This window comes from Neodiprion pinetum, chromosome 5 (assembly GCF_021155775.2).
Source record: "Neodiprion pinetum isolate iyNeoPine1 chromosome 5, iyNeoPine1.2, whole genome shotgun sequence".
In the NCBI taxonomy this organism is placed as follows: Eukaryota; Metazoa; Arthropoda; class Insecta; order Hymenoptera; family Diprionidae; genus Neodiprion; species Neodiprion pinetum.
This window is the reverse complement of record NC_060236.1, coordinates 17,611,831-17,624,022: the sequence shown is the minus strand read 5'-3', so window position 1 is coordinate 17,624,022 and position 12,192 is coordinate 17,611,831. Positions and strand designations below refer to the sequence as shown.

The 12,192-nt window shown below is 40.0% G+C and overlaps 2 protein-coding genes across 4 annotated transcripts in view; one reads left to right on the top strand and one right to left on the bottom strand.

Moving 5' to 3' along the window:
- Positions 1-12,192, bottom strand: part of LOC124218794 (chondroadherin) — an 82,617-nt gene that overhangs the window by 62,803 nt on the left and 7,622 nt on the right. The window lies entirely within an intron of this gene.
- Positions 2,317-12,192, top strand: part of LOC124218793 (carboxypeptidase N subunit 2) — a 38,157-nt gene continuing 28,281 nt past the window's right edge. Inside the window, exon 1 of one of the 3 annotated variants that reach the window (XM_046625619.2) lies at positions 2,317-2,512. The gene's annotated coding sequence lies outside the window, so the exon portion shown is untranslated. Of the gene's footprint in view, positions 2,513-4,439; positions 4,620-12,192 lie in introns of those variants that run through there. The other 2 variants (XM_046625620.2, XM_046625618.2) reach the window with 2 other exon arrangements.

Sequence of the window (12,192 nt, the reverse complement as noted above, 5' to 3'; positions counted from 1 at the left end):
TCACTTCCGGCCACTGGAAGTGCTAAGAATCTTCAGGGAAAATCAACGTCATTTACTCTATTTCGTTTTAATTGTAAAGTCAAGAAAATAACAGTTCTTCGATATTCCCAAAAGACCGTACATAATTTAAAAGAAAATTTTAGTTATAAGGTTCTTGTCTGGTCTCGGTGTGGTTACACAGCCATGTTTTCATACAAAAAGTAGACACAATTCCGTGTGAGATAGCTTCAGGTCTTAACAGATTGTCTATGTCTAGAACCGTAAATTGCATTACAGACAATTGCTGTAGCACGGGCAATTCTTCTGGCCATTTTATTCGGTCCCTCGGTTTTGCTCATTCCCTGTTTGGAGAGATTGCGTGGATAGAAGGAGTTCTATAATATTCGTTGGGAAAGGGTAGCGCGATCTTTGCCATGTAACGTAGCTTTTTTTATGACGTATTCTCGCAGTCCTATTATCTGAATTCGCAATTCAGGTAAACGAGTATGTGAAAAGGAAGAAAGAAAGAACAAGGTGTTGGGAGTAGAAGGAGGAGGAGGAGAGGATGGCGAAACCCATTGTCATGTTTCGGACTGACTTCCGAGGCAGAGCAGAAAAATCGTCGAGCGAAAAAATGTGTTCGATATTATAAACGTGACGGAATTTATTTAATACCAGTTCGTCGTTTGCCATTCTAAAGACAGGCGTCGAACTCTTGTAAGGATGAATGAGCCAGCTTGAATCGAGAGTTAGAAAAAAGGAAAAACCCCGTTTAAAAATAAAATTCTGAAGAAATTCTGCACCATTTTAATCTCAGACTTTACATCGTCCCATAAAATCTTTGGAAATCATTAACTAAACAAAAATTTTGATTACGCACTTTGTTTTTTTCGAATTCACATATTTTTTATTTCTGATGTGATTTAAAATTATGATTATTTTTTATTGGTTTTTTTTACAGGGAGTAATTGGTCAAAAAATCCATAGCTTCTAACTTGAATTCAGCCCCAGAACGAAATTTATAGGCATCAATTTTTATCTCTAACAGAGGAGTATTCCCTGAAATTTTGAACGAAAAAAAAAGGATGGTTCATCAGAAATCTGAAAAAGTGACACCAAAATTTACTTAAAACCGAACCTTTTTTATTTTAAACTATTTTTTCAATAATTTATAGTTTTTTAGTGGTACTGGATTGAAATTAGATCTTTGCCGATTTTAGAATACATTTTGTTGGCTGCCAACGTCCAAATCTCTGGAATTAAGGATCTACAAAAAGTCATCCTATATACTGATACAATCAACTGAAAAATATATTTTACAAAGTTCGAATTGGTCCAGAGAGGGTGAGGGTTTTTTCAAATTCATTATACGTAAATTGCCTGATTTTTTTTGTACAACAAATTTTCATGTTGTCAGTTTGAAATCAATGTCGAAGGATAGATATTTTAATTCCTTCCATTTCTACGTATAACTTTATGGGTTGATTAAAGATATAAGATTGTAATTTACCATATTTAAATGAACTGCAGAATAAAAATTAATGTAAATTTTGCATACGATTGTTTCTAAATATTTCGTCCGTTGAAAATAATTTTTGTTCTATCCCAATACAGTTTTTTCACATTGACATGAAAAGTACGATATTTTACACATGAATATTAAATATAAAATAGCCACATGGTTTGAGGTAATTTTTAGACCCGAGCTAAGAAGGATGGTTTTTTTTTTGCGGAAACAAACGTTTGACCCTTGTGCAGGGAAAGAAAAAAAAAGGAAAAAACGAACACAAGAATTGTTTTCCTCAACAGTCCAATCCAAACTTATACACCGCATTATACGCGTATGTATAGTTTCTGGCAAGAAACCAACTACTGTGAAAAAGACGAAAACAATCGGAGGAAAAGCAGACCGGAGGACGAATAAAAGCCGATTTCCTACAAGGACAAAAACAGGGATAAACTTTTTATGACCCAAGCCGATGTATAAGAAGCCTCCTCCTCACTTGCCGAGATAAACGACTTCTGCAACGTATATTTCTGATGCACGTAGGTATAAATTACGTAGGTATATATATATGTATATATATATACACATATACACATAGTCATTTGCATCGTTCGTATTATTCCGTTTTACGGTTCAAAGATCTGTTTACGCGTTGGTTTTGCGTGCCTATACGCTTCATCAGGAATTGGTTGAAAGTGTTATTCTTACGTAAAGTTGACGTCGTTTACTCGACGGGATGTTTTGTCTGACCTATGTCGTGGCTTTTTGAAGAATTAACGACGAGCCTTAGCTCGTTGCGCCTGAGTTAGGTGATCACGCAGGCACGCTTTTTTTTTATCGCCTTGACACGTTCGCCAGTCAGAATTCAATTCATCTCTGTAGCATAACTCTTCGTATTTAGTTGTTCGGTTCGTTTCGGGTGTCTCAGGAGCGTCGTTATTTCTCAAACGTCAATGAACTGTTTTCGATACTAAATCAAGTTAGATAAAATATTTTTTTCCGATTGTATACCACGGATGCGGCTGGGTATGTATAACTACATAATTCAAGATCTAAAAAGTTGACGTGCAAGTATGGTGGCAGATTCTTATTCACGTTTTTTATTGGATGTTCAAGAACGACATATAGGCGATATAGCGGTTCCATTTGAGAAAACGAGGTGTATTTACGGTCGCGACCTCGCGATTTCACCTAAAAAAAACAAAATGCAGCGTAGCAATAAGAAAATAGTATTCTTGAATCGTCTTATACTGCAAAATATTTCAAAGTACCAACGTGGACGGTTATTCGTGAACAGTTATAACTACTTATAACACTGAAAAGAATTTCAGTTGTCATAGTAACTAGAAAAATGCAGTAAAACAGGTATCGTCAAAAAAACTGTTCGAAAATTGTTGGAATTACGAAAAACGAAGTACACGTAACCATTTTGCGCTATTGCTGATCCTTTTTTGGTAATTGTAACGCAAAATCAGTTTGTGAGGTTTGATCTACTTTTTTAGTTAAACAAGGCTTTAACGTCAATTTATTGTTGCACAAGCATTCAATTTTCGCAACGGTTACAAGAAAATATGGTAACAGTGATCGTAATGAGAAAGAATAATAGCGGATACTAGAGTTGCTGGTAACAGCTACAAAACAGACACTTAGGTTGGCAACATAGAGAAACCTACAGTGCCATAGTGGGCCGAGTGCGAATCAAACTCAATCTCAATAAACATAACATAACCCATGACCGTTGAATCTAACCTTAGAATACGTGTCAATCTAACAAGCCTAACAAATCATCATCCCCACGAAACAAACTCAATCTCAATAAACATAACATAACCCATGACCGTTGAATCTAACCTTAGAATACGTGTCAATCTAACAAGCCTAACAAATCATCATCCCCACGGTATTCTAAGGTTAGATTCGATGGTCATGGGTTATGTTATGTTGATTGAGATTGAGTTTGTTTATCGCTCGGCCGACTGTGACGCTGTAGATTTCTCTGTGCTGCCAACGTAACTGTCTAGTGTAAAAAATTAGCCGTCTCAGATTCATTGTCCCCAAGTGTACCTGGAACTATATTATTCGATTGTGGTAAATAATGAAAATAGTTAAGGACTGGGCGTTAACCGGATCTAAAAATTTCTCTCAATGAACGAAATATGCTTCAACGTCATGCATTAATCGGAAAGAAAATAAGTAGAGATGAAAAGTTCAGTGATTCAAATGTTAGAAAAGGATGTGTAATGGTTGAAAAATCTCCAGCAGTATAAAAATGCGTAAATAATAAAAAAAAAAAAATACGTTTGTTACAGTAAGTAGAAAATTATAGTAAAATGAGAATTATTACGATTACTGTTTAAATATCGTTGGAGTTACAAGGAAGCACGGTACAAGCAGCCTATTAGTCTCGGTACTGTATGTTTCGATTCTTTGAAAATGACATCTGTATATTTGGTTAACTACCTTTCGTCACTGTAATAAGGCTTTAACATCATTTTATTAGTGCACAAGCATCGAATTATCATAATAGTAACAAGAAAATATAGTACAAGTATCACAAGTGACCACAACGAAAAAGAATGATGACACCTAGATTTTCCGGTCGTAGCTAAAAAACTAATTTCTATCTTCCCGCCCAAAACCATACTTTTCGGTTCTAGTAAACTATAAAACAAGTGTGATCTGGACGATAACCATGAACTAGAAATTTTTCGCGACGTGCCGCGGGAAACTTTTTCAAACGGTTTCTTTGCGTATTCCAAACTATCTTTTTCGAGGCGTAGAAATGATGTAAGAAAATTGACAATATTCCAAATGAAAAAGCTGAAATCTAACGGGAAGAAAAATACCGGTAAATATTACGAAATCGATAAGTTGGGGTGAGGCGAAGTTCAGACACCGGCTACCGACACCGCTGGCCGTGGAGAGAGCAAAGTTCCCTTCTTTACCGACGGCGCCCGACTTGCGCAGCAAACAAGCCTCCTGTCGCAAGGCAGTCAGCTGTCTTTCTTCGGTGCAACTTGCGCGTGCGATTCTCTACTGTCACAAACCGCCGCCCGTGTTTACACCGTGACAAGATTAAACCGTTTAACGTTGTTCTGCGTACGATCGGTGCCGATTATCCGCCTCGAAATAGGTGAGTAAATATTTCGCGTGTTCGAGCGGCGATTGGCAGGCCATTCGCACGCTAAATACATCCATTCGACGGATTCGTTGACCGACATTTTAACCGAGAAACGACGCCGGCTAACGTCGCACTTGCACTGTTGATCGTGTTTTTGTTGAACGCCTGAATTCGTGGACGCCATTGTCACGCGGTGTCGATGTTCGTAATTCAAAATTGACAACAAAGCGACTATGACGAGATTCGCGATGTAATTGTCCCGAGGATCTTCGGCTACGTCTTTTTGACGTTGAGGATGCACGGAGCGTACAGTCAGGTCGAAAAGTGTTTAAACAAACAAATTGGGTTGAAGTTTTGTAACTTTATTTGACGATTGTTCGAATCGCGTTAAATCGTGTAAAATAATCAAAAAACCATATTCGAACATATTTTACTCATACTATAAAATTACGATATGCATGGCGATTTTTTTTTCTCAGTGTTTCGTTCCGTCGACGTTATACTAACTTCAATCGAATACGGAAAGAAGGGTTTGAAAAGTATAACGAAAGGTTATCTAGGTTGCACAACTGAACTAAACAATCCGTCGTTCTTTGTGAAAAAATTTCAAACCAAACAATAAATTTGAAGTGTCAACGTTATAGTTAAATAAATTAACAACGTCAGAGAGATCGAATTGTTCCATATTCTTTTCTCCAAAAAAATCTCTATGCATATTGTTCACATCAGATGAATTATAGCTAGTTTTATTGCATGATAACTGAATTCTCCACAAATCACTTCGGTTCAATTTTTAACGAGAAAGAATAATAGCGGATACTAGAGTTGCTGGTAACAGCTACAAAAGCTTAATTCTTCGTACATCTGCAAAAAAGAAAAAAAAATCAATTCTTCTTGCCAAGTATGTACTATCGGACTTCCTTGGACAACTATTTAATCACACTTAACGGTTACTTATACTGCATTGAGAGAAATTTTTAGTTCCGGTTACCGCTCAGTCCTTAACTATTTTCATTTTTTACTACGATCGAAAAATATAGTTCTAGGTAGAAAATGAAAATTAGTTTTCTAGCTGTTACCGGAAAGTCTAGTATCCGTTACTATTCTTTCTCATTAGGATCACTGTTAATATATTTCTTTGTAACTGTTGCGAAAATTTAACGCTTGTGCAACATTAAATTGACGTTAAAGCCTTATTTAACTAAAAAAGTAGAGTAAACCTCACAAACTGATCTTGCGTTGCAATTACCAAAAAAGGATCGACTATAGCGCAGAATGGTTAAGTGTGCCTCGTTTTTCGTAATCTCAACGATATTCAAACAGTTTTATTCAACGATATCTGTTTTACCGAACTTTTCTAGTTACTATAACAAATGAAAGTCTTCTCATGTGTATCTTCTTGTACTCCCAAAAGAATTCCAATCTTTATATTAACGATTCCAGTGTCACTGGAATTTTTTATAGTAACTGAAATCTTCCTCAGTGACACCTACGGTATATTATTGGTTACATGTTCCACTTCTTTGCCAAGAAAGTCGTTATAAGTTATAGTTACTTATAGCATATTACTTATAGCGTATGTACATACATTCTTACTGCAAATCTCCCGTCACTATAACAAGATTAGCCGTCAGTACTTTAATGAAGTTGGCACGAGCTTCTACCAAGTTGCTAAGTGTGACAATACATTGTGACGTTGCACCTAGAGTGCAAGTCACAACAAACCCCAAACCCGCGGGGAAGAGCCGAACGGGTGAGCCCTGTCCCGTCGGGAAAGACCCGAACATCACCGAAGCCCCCCCGACGCTCGGCAGAGCCGAGCGCCAGATTCAGTACGATCACGGCCGTGACAGAATCGAGACCAAAAACAGCCTAGGCTACGAGCGAAAGAGAGAGAGAAAGAAAGAACGAGAGAAACCACCACACTCACACCGACACACCCCGCTACACACACGCCGACGACTCCAGGAACCGACGAGACCCAACCACACTCCACCACACCTCGAGACACCCACACACACACGCCGACGACACCAGGTTAGCCTGCACCCTACGGCCGATCTGCTCCTCCCCTCGCACTACCGACCCTCTCTACCTCACACTCCACGTCACGCTACACCACCCCATCCCCTCGCAATACCAACCCTTTCGACCTCACACTCCCCGTCACTCTACACCACCCTCCCCCCGCCATATCAACCCTTCCGACCCCACACTCCCCGTCACCTCCCACACTCCTTCCCCCCCCCCTGCGCGCGTATCTGTAAGTTAGTATTAAGGAACGCTAAGGGCTGAGGCGTGATCAGCCACCACTAACGTCTACAACCCTTTTGTACCTTTCCTAGTTTAAGTCGACTCATTCCCCCGATCGCAACACCTGTACACCCCCCCCCCGTCACAAATATACACATCAAGTTTTACCGATTATATCCGCCCCGTCTCTAATTGTCTTCCCCACCCATATTATTCGTGCGGACTCAAAACCCGTCACAAATTGGCGCCCAACGTAAATTACCCACATTTTTACCCCAAATCCAAACAATTAAGAGACAAAACACAGGAATAAACGCTAACAAAGTACACATAGACTCACGAAACAAAACTACGCAGTCACGAAAATTCAAATAAAGACAGTTGAACACACACACTACCAAACACGATACACACAATGGCAGACCAAGGACACAGGGAACCGCAAGGCCTAGCGCGCGAACACATAGACATACACACACCCGAACGCAACCAAAACAACTCGACACAGAGCGAGCCGCGCGCGACACGAGATCAACAAACACCGACCCAACGGCAGGAAATAAATAGACGATGCACGATAAATTCACCAAACACAATAAATATAATCGATGCAGCTATCATAGAGAATACACACAATTTACACAGTACACAAATTCAACACCAAGAAAGCCCAGAACCAACAAATCCCACACAAACATACAATACAATCCCAACACCTACACACACGCAAACTAACACGGTAACCACCAATCAAACGAACCGACACTTCACAGGAACAGACACATTTTTAGCCATCAACACACGTAACACACGACTTATGCAAAACCTAATAGACCTCGAAGCATCACCAAGCGACAGAAACGTATACGAAGATCCACACATATACAGCACACAGTCAATACACCCCACAAACACAAACCACACATCAAACCCAAACAGTACATACTGGAACCAGCCAGCAATGGCAATGAAAACAATACAAACATGGAACATAAAATACTCAGGAAACACAAACGAAGACATAGACGAATTTTTACAAAATCTCCGCGACTACCAAACAGGTTATGAAATACACGACACACAATTAATCAACAACCTCAGCCCAATACTCGAAGGTGACGCAAAAAACTGGTACAGATTAAATAGAGGCAAATGGCGAACACTGGAAGAATTCGAGAGAGATATTACACACGCATTTCAAGACATACAACATAGGGACAGACTGGAACAAAAAATCAGAAACTACGTACAAGGACCAACACAAAAAATCACACAATTCCTAATACAATTTAGAACACTACTATCACAACTAAAACCACCATACCACCCACGAACACAATTAGACCTGGCATACAGAAACATGAAAATAGAATACAAGGCATACATAAAACCATACGATTTCGCGAACTTCGACCAACTGGAAATGGCCGCAAAAGAATGGGAAGCAAATATCGAATGGGAAAACACGAGACAAACAATATTAAACAACTACACACAACCGCGAGAAACCTACACACACCAAACACACCACACACAATACATCCCATACAAGTACACACAAACACAACCCCGCCCAGCAATACTCCCAACACCAAATATACCACCGGCACTCACATACAACATACGACGAAACCAAACAAACCAAAACACACAACAGACTCGATACCCCGCAATCACGTATAACTCACCACACTACACTCAGCAACAAACGCAAACGAACACAGGCACAACACCACGCAGATGCTTTAACTGCAACCAACCCGGACACTTCAGATGGCAATGCACACAAACACAGAACCAGGGAAACGAGTAAGGGTTGACCCAGCAAGGGTGGAGGGCAACCCCACAAACAACACAAACACACCCGAAACAGTAGCACCTACGACAGACAACAACATAACGGAAAGTAGATTCCACATCAGAATCGAAATACACGGTCACGAATTTAACGCACTAATAGACACAGGCGCAACACACTCATACCTAGGCGCAGAAGTAATACAAATACTACACAACACAGACACACAAATAAACAACACACCCGACAGAACAGCTACAATGGGAAACGGAACACAGGTGACGATAGAAGGAGCAGTAACACTCCCAATACGCCTCGGCAACATAACAAAAGAAATTAAGTTCGGATTAATATCAAACTTAGGCTCGCAATGTATCATTGGTAACAGCGACTTAATAAGATTTGGAATATTAATAAATTATGGAAAAAACACATGGTCACTGATAGACGACCCACAGACACACTACCACATGCAAACTAGACCACAAGAACTACCAACACCACTCAAAGAATACACACAAATACATCAAACACGAGAATCACGACACCAATCAACACAAACACACACAAAACAAGCAAAAGCAGCAGAAAAATTAGAAGCAACGAAACAACAAACAAACCCGAAAACAACAGAAAGACAGGAAAACACAAAAAAAAAAACAACCATAAAACAAAAACCACTAACACCAACACTACCCAACACAAAGACACCACCGGAAAACACCCCCCAAAAAGACAACCCACAGAACACACAAATCACAAATCAAAAAATCATACCCACAAACACACAAACAACAGACGACACACAAACCGACAAAGAAACCGAACCACAGATATGCGCAGGAATACAAGAACTCACACAATCACAACACACACAACTACAGACGATAATACAGCAGAAAACCTCAACACTACCAGGCCAACTCGGGCTAACACACCTAATTAAACACAAAATAGACACACAAGGACACGCACCCATAAAACAAAGATACTATATGGTATCACCAAAAATTAGAGAAGCCATCCACACAGAAATACACAAAATGCTGAGAGAAGACGTGATAGAACCATCAGAAAGCGAATGGTCGAGCCCAATTGTCATGATAAGAAAACCAAATAACACATATCGCTTCTGCCTAGACTTTAGGAAGGTTAACTCAGTATCAAAAAAAGACGCATACCCACTACCATACATGACAGCAATATTAGACAAACTACGGACAGCACAGTACATATCAAAAATCGACTTAAGCCAAGCATACTTCCAAATACCACTCGACAAAGACAGCAAACACATAACAGCCTTTACAGTCCCGGGAATGGGCTTATTTCAATTTAAAAGAATGCCATACGGACTGACAGGCGCACCAGCGACATTCCAAAGACTACTAGACAGACTCATAGGCCCAGAATGCGAACCATATGCATTCGCATACCTAGACGACATAATAATAGTAACACAAACATTCGACGAACACTTACAAAGACTAGAGCAAATACTAAAAAGAATTACAGAGGCAGGACTGACAATAAACCCAGAGAAGTGCGAGTTCGGATGCGCACAAGTAAAATACCTCGGATACATAGTAGACAGACACGGACTACACGTAGACCCCGACAAAACACAACCCATAGAAAACTACCCAAGCCCAAAAACAATAAAACAATTACGGAGACTAATTGGGATGGCATCATGGTACAGACGCTTCATACCTAACTTCGCACACATTACAGAACCACTAACACGACTACTGAAAAAAGACCAGAAATGGCACTGGGGGGAAGAACAAGAAAACGCAATGAACACGATCAAACACGCACTCACATCACCACCCACACTCGCATGCCCAGACTACACACAAACATTCACACTACAAACAGACGCTAGCGGAACAGGGATAGGTGCCGTACTAACACAATCTCTCGATGACGAAGAGCATGTCATAGCCTACGCTAGCCGTGCGCTAAGCGAGGCAGAACGTAAATACTCAACAACTGAGAGAGAGTGTTTGGCGGTACTCTGGTCCATCAAAAAATTCAGACCCTACGTGGAAGGTTACCACTTCAAAGTCATTACAGATCACCACGCACTAAAGTGGCTTAGACAATTAAAAAACCCCACAGGCCGACTTGCACGATGGGCACTAGAACTATTAGAATACGACTTTGACATTACACACAGAAAAGGTACAATGCACGACGTGCCAGACGCACTTTCAAGACGACACGAAGACGAAGAACACATAGACACAATAGTAGACACGACAGACAAGTGGTACACATACAAAAAAACACAAGTACAAACACGCCCAGAGAAAAACGAGTCGTGGCGAATCAGAAACAATCAACTATACTTCCACCGCCCAAACCCCCTACACTCAAACCTCCTACCAGACACAAACCCATGGAAACTAGTCATACCCAAAGACAAAATAACACACATACTACACGAAAACCACGACGTAACACAAGCAGGACACTTAGGGATCGAAAAAACATACCAACGAGTAGCAAAAACATATTATTGGCCAGGGATGTACAGAGACACAGTAAACTACATAAAAAAATGTGACACATGCCAAAGAACAAAAACAATACAAGCGCGACCAGCAGGACTAATGGGCATGAGAATTATTGAAGAACCATGGACAGTAGTAGCCTCCGACATCATGGGCCCACTCCCACGATCAAAAAAGGGAAACCGATACATCATAGTGTTCGAAGACCTATACACTAAATGGGTGGAAATCATACCCACACGCAAAGCAAACGCCAAAACAGTAGAACAGACATTCCACTCACACGTAATATCACGATGGGGTACACCACGCATACTACTGACAGACAACGGCACACCATACATAAACAAACTCATACGCAAACTGACACAAAAATTCAACATAAGACACGCAACAATCCCCCCATACCACGCACAAGCCAACCCCGTAGAGCGAGTCAACAGAACCGCTAAAACAATGATCCAAGCCTACGTAAACAACGACCACACAGAATGGGACATACACTTACAAGACTTACAATTTGCAATCAATACATGTACACACACATCAACTAAACACACACCAGCCTTTTTAAACCTAGGAAGGGAATTAAATCCCACACAATGTCTAAGAAATCAGTTAGAGAACCACGACGAAGTAGAATTACAAGACACAGACAAATGGACAGACCACTTGAGACGACTACAAATACTTAGAGACGAAGTACAGAGGCACTTGATAGAAGCAAACGAAAAACAAGCGCACTATTACAACCTACGAAGACGAGACATTCAATTCAAGGAAGGAGACAGAGTACTAAAAAAGAACCACACACTCTCATCCGGACCAGAACGAACGACAGCTAAGTTAAATAAAAAATTCATAGGCCCATACATAATCACTAGAAAAGTCTCACCCACAATATACGAATTAACAACAGAGAGCGGTAGAAATATAGGAAAATGTCATATAGAAGACCTAAAATTATATACATAATCAAACAACACACCCCAAAAATAAACTAACATGTGTATTC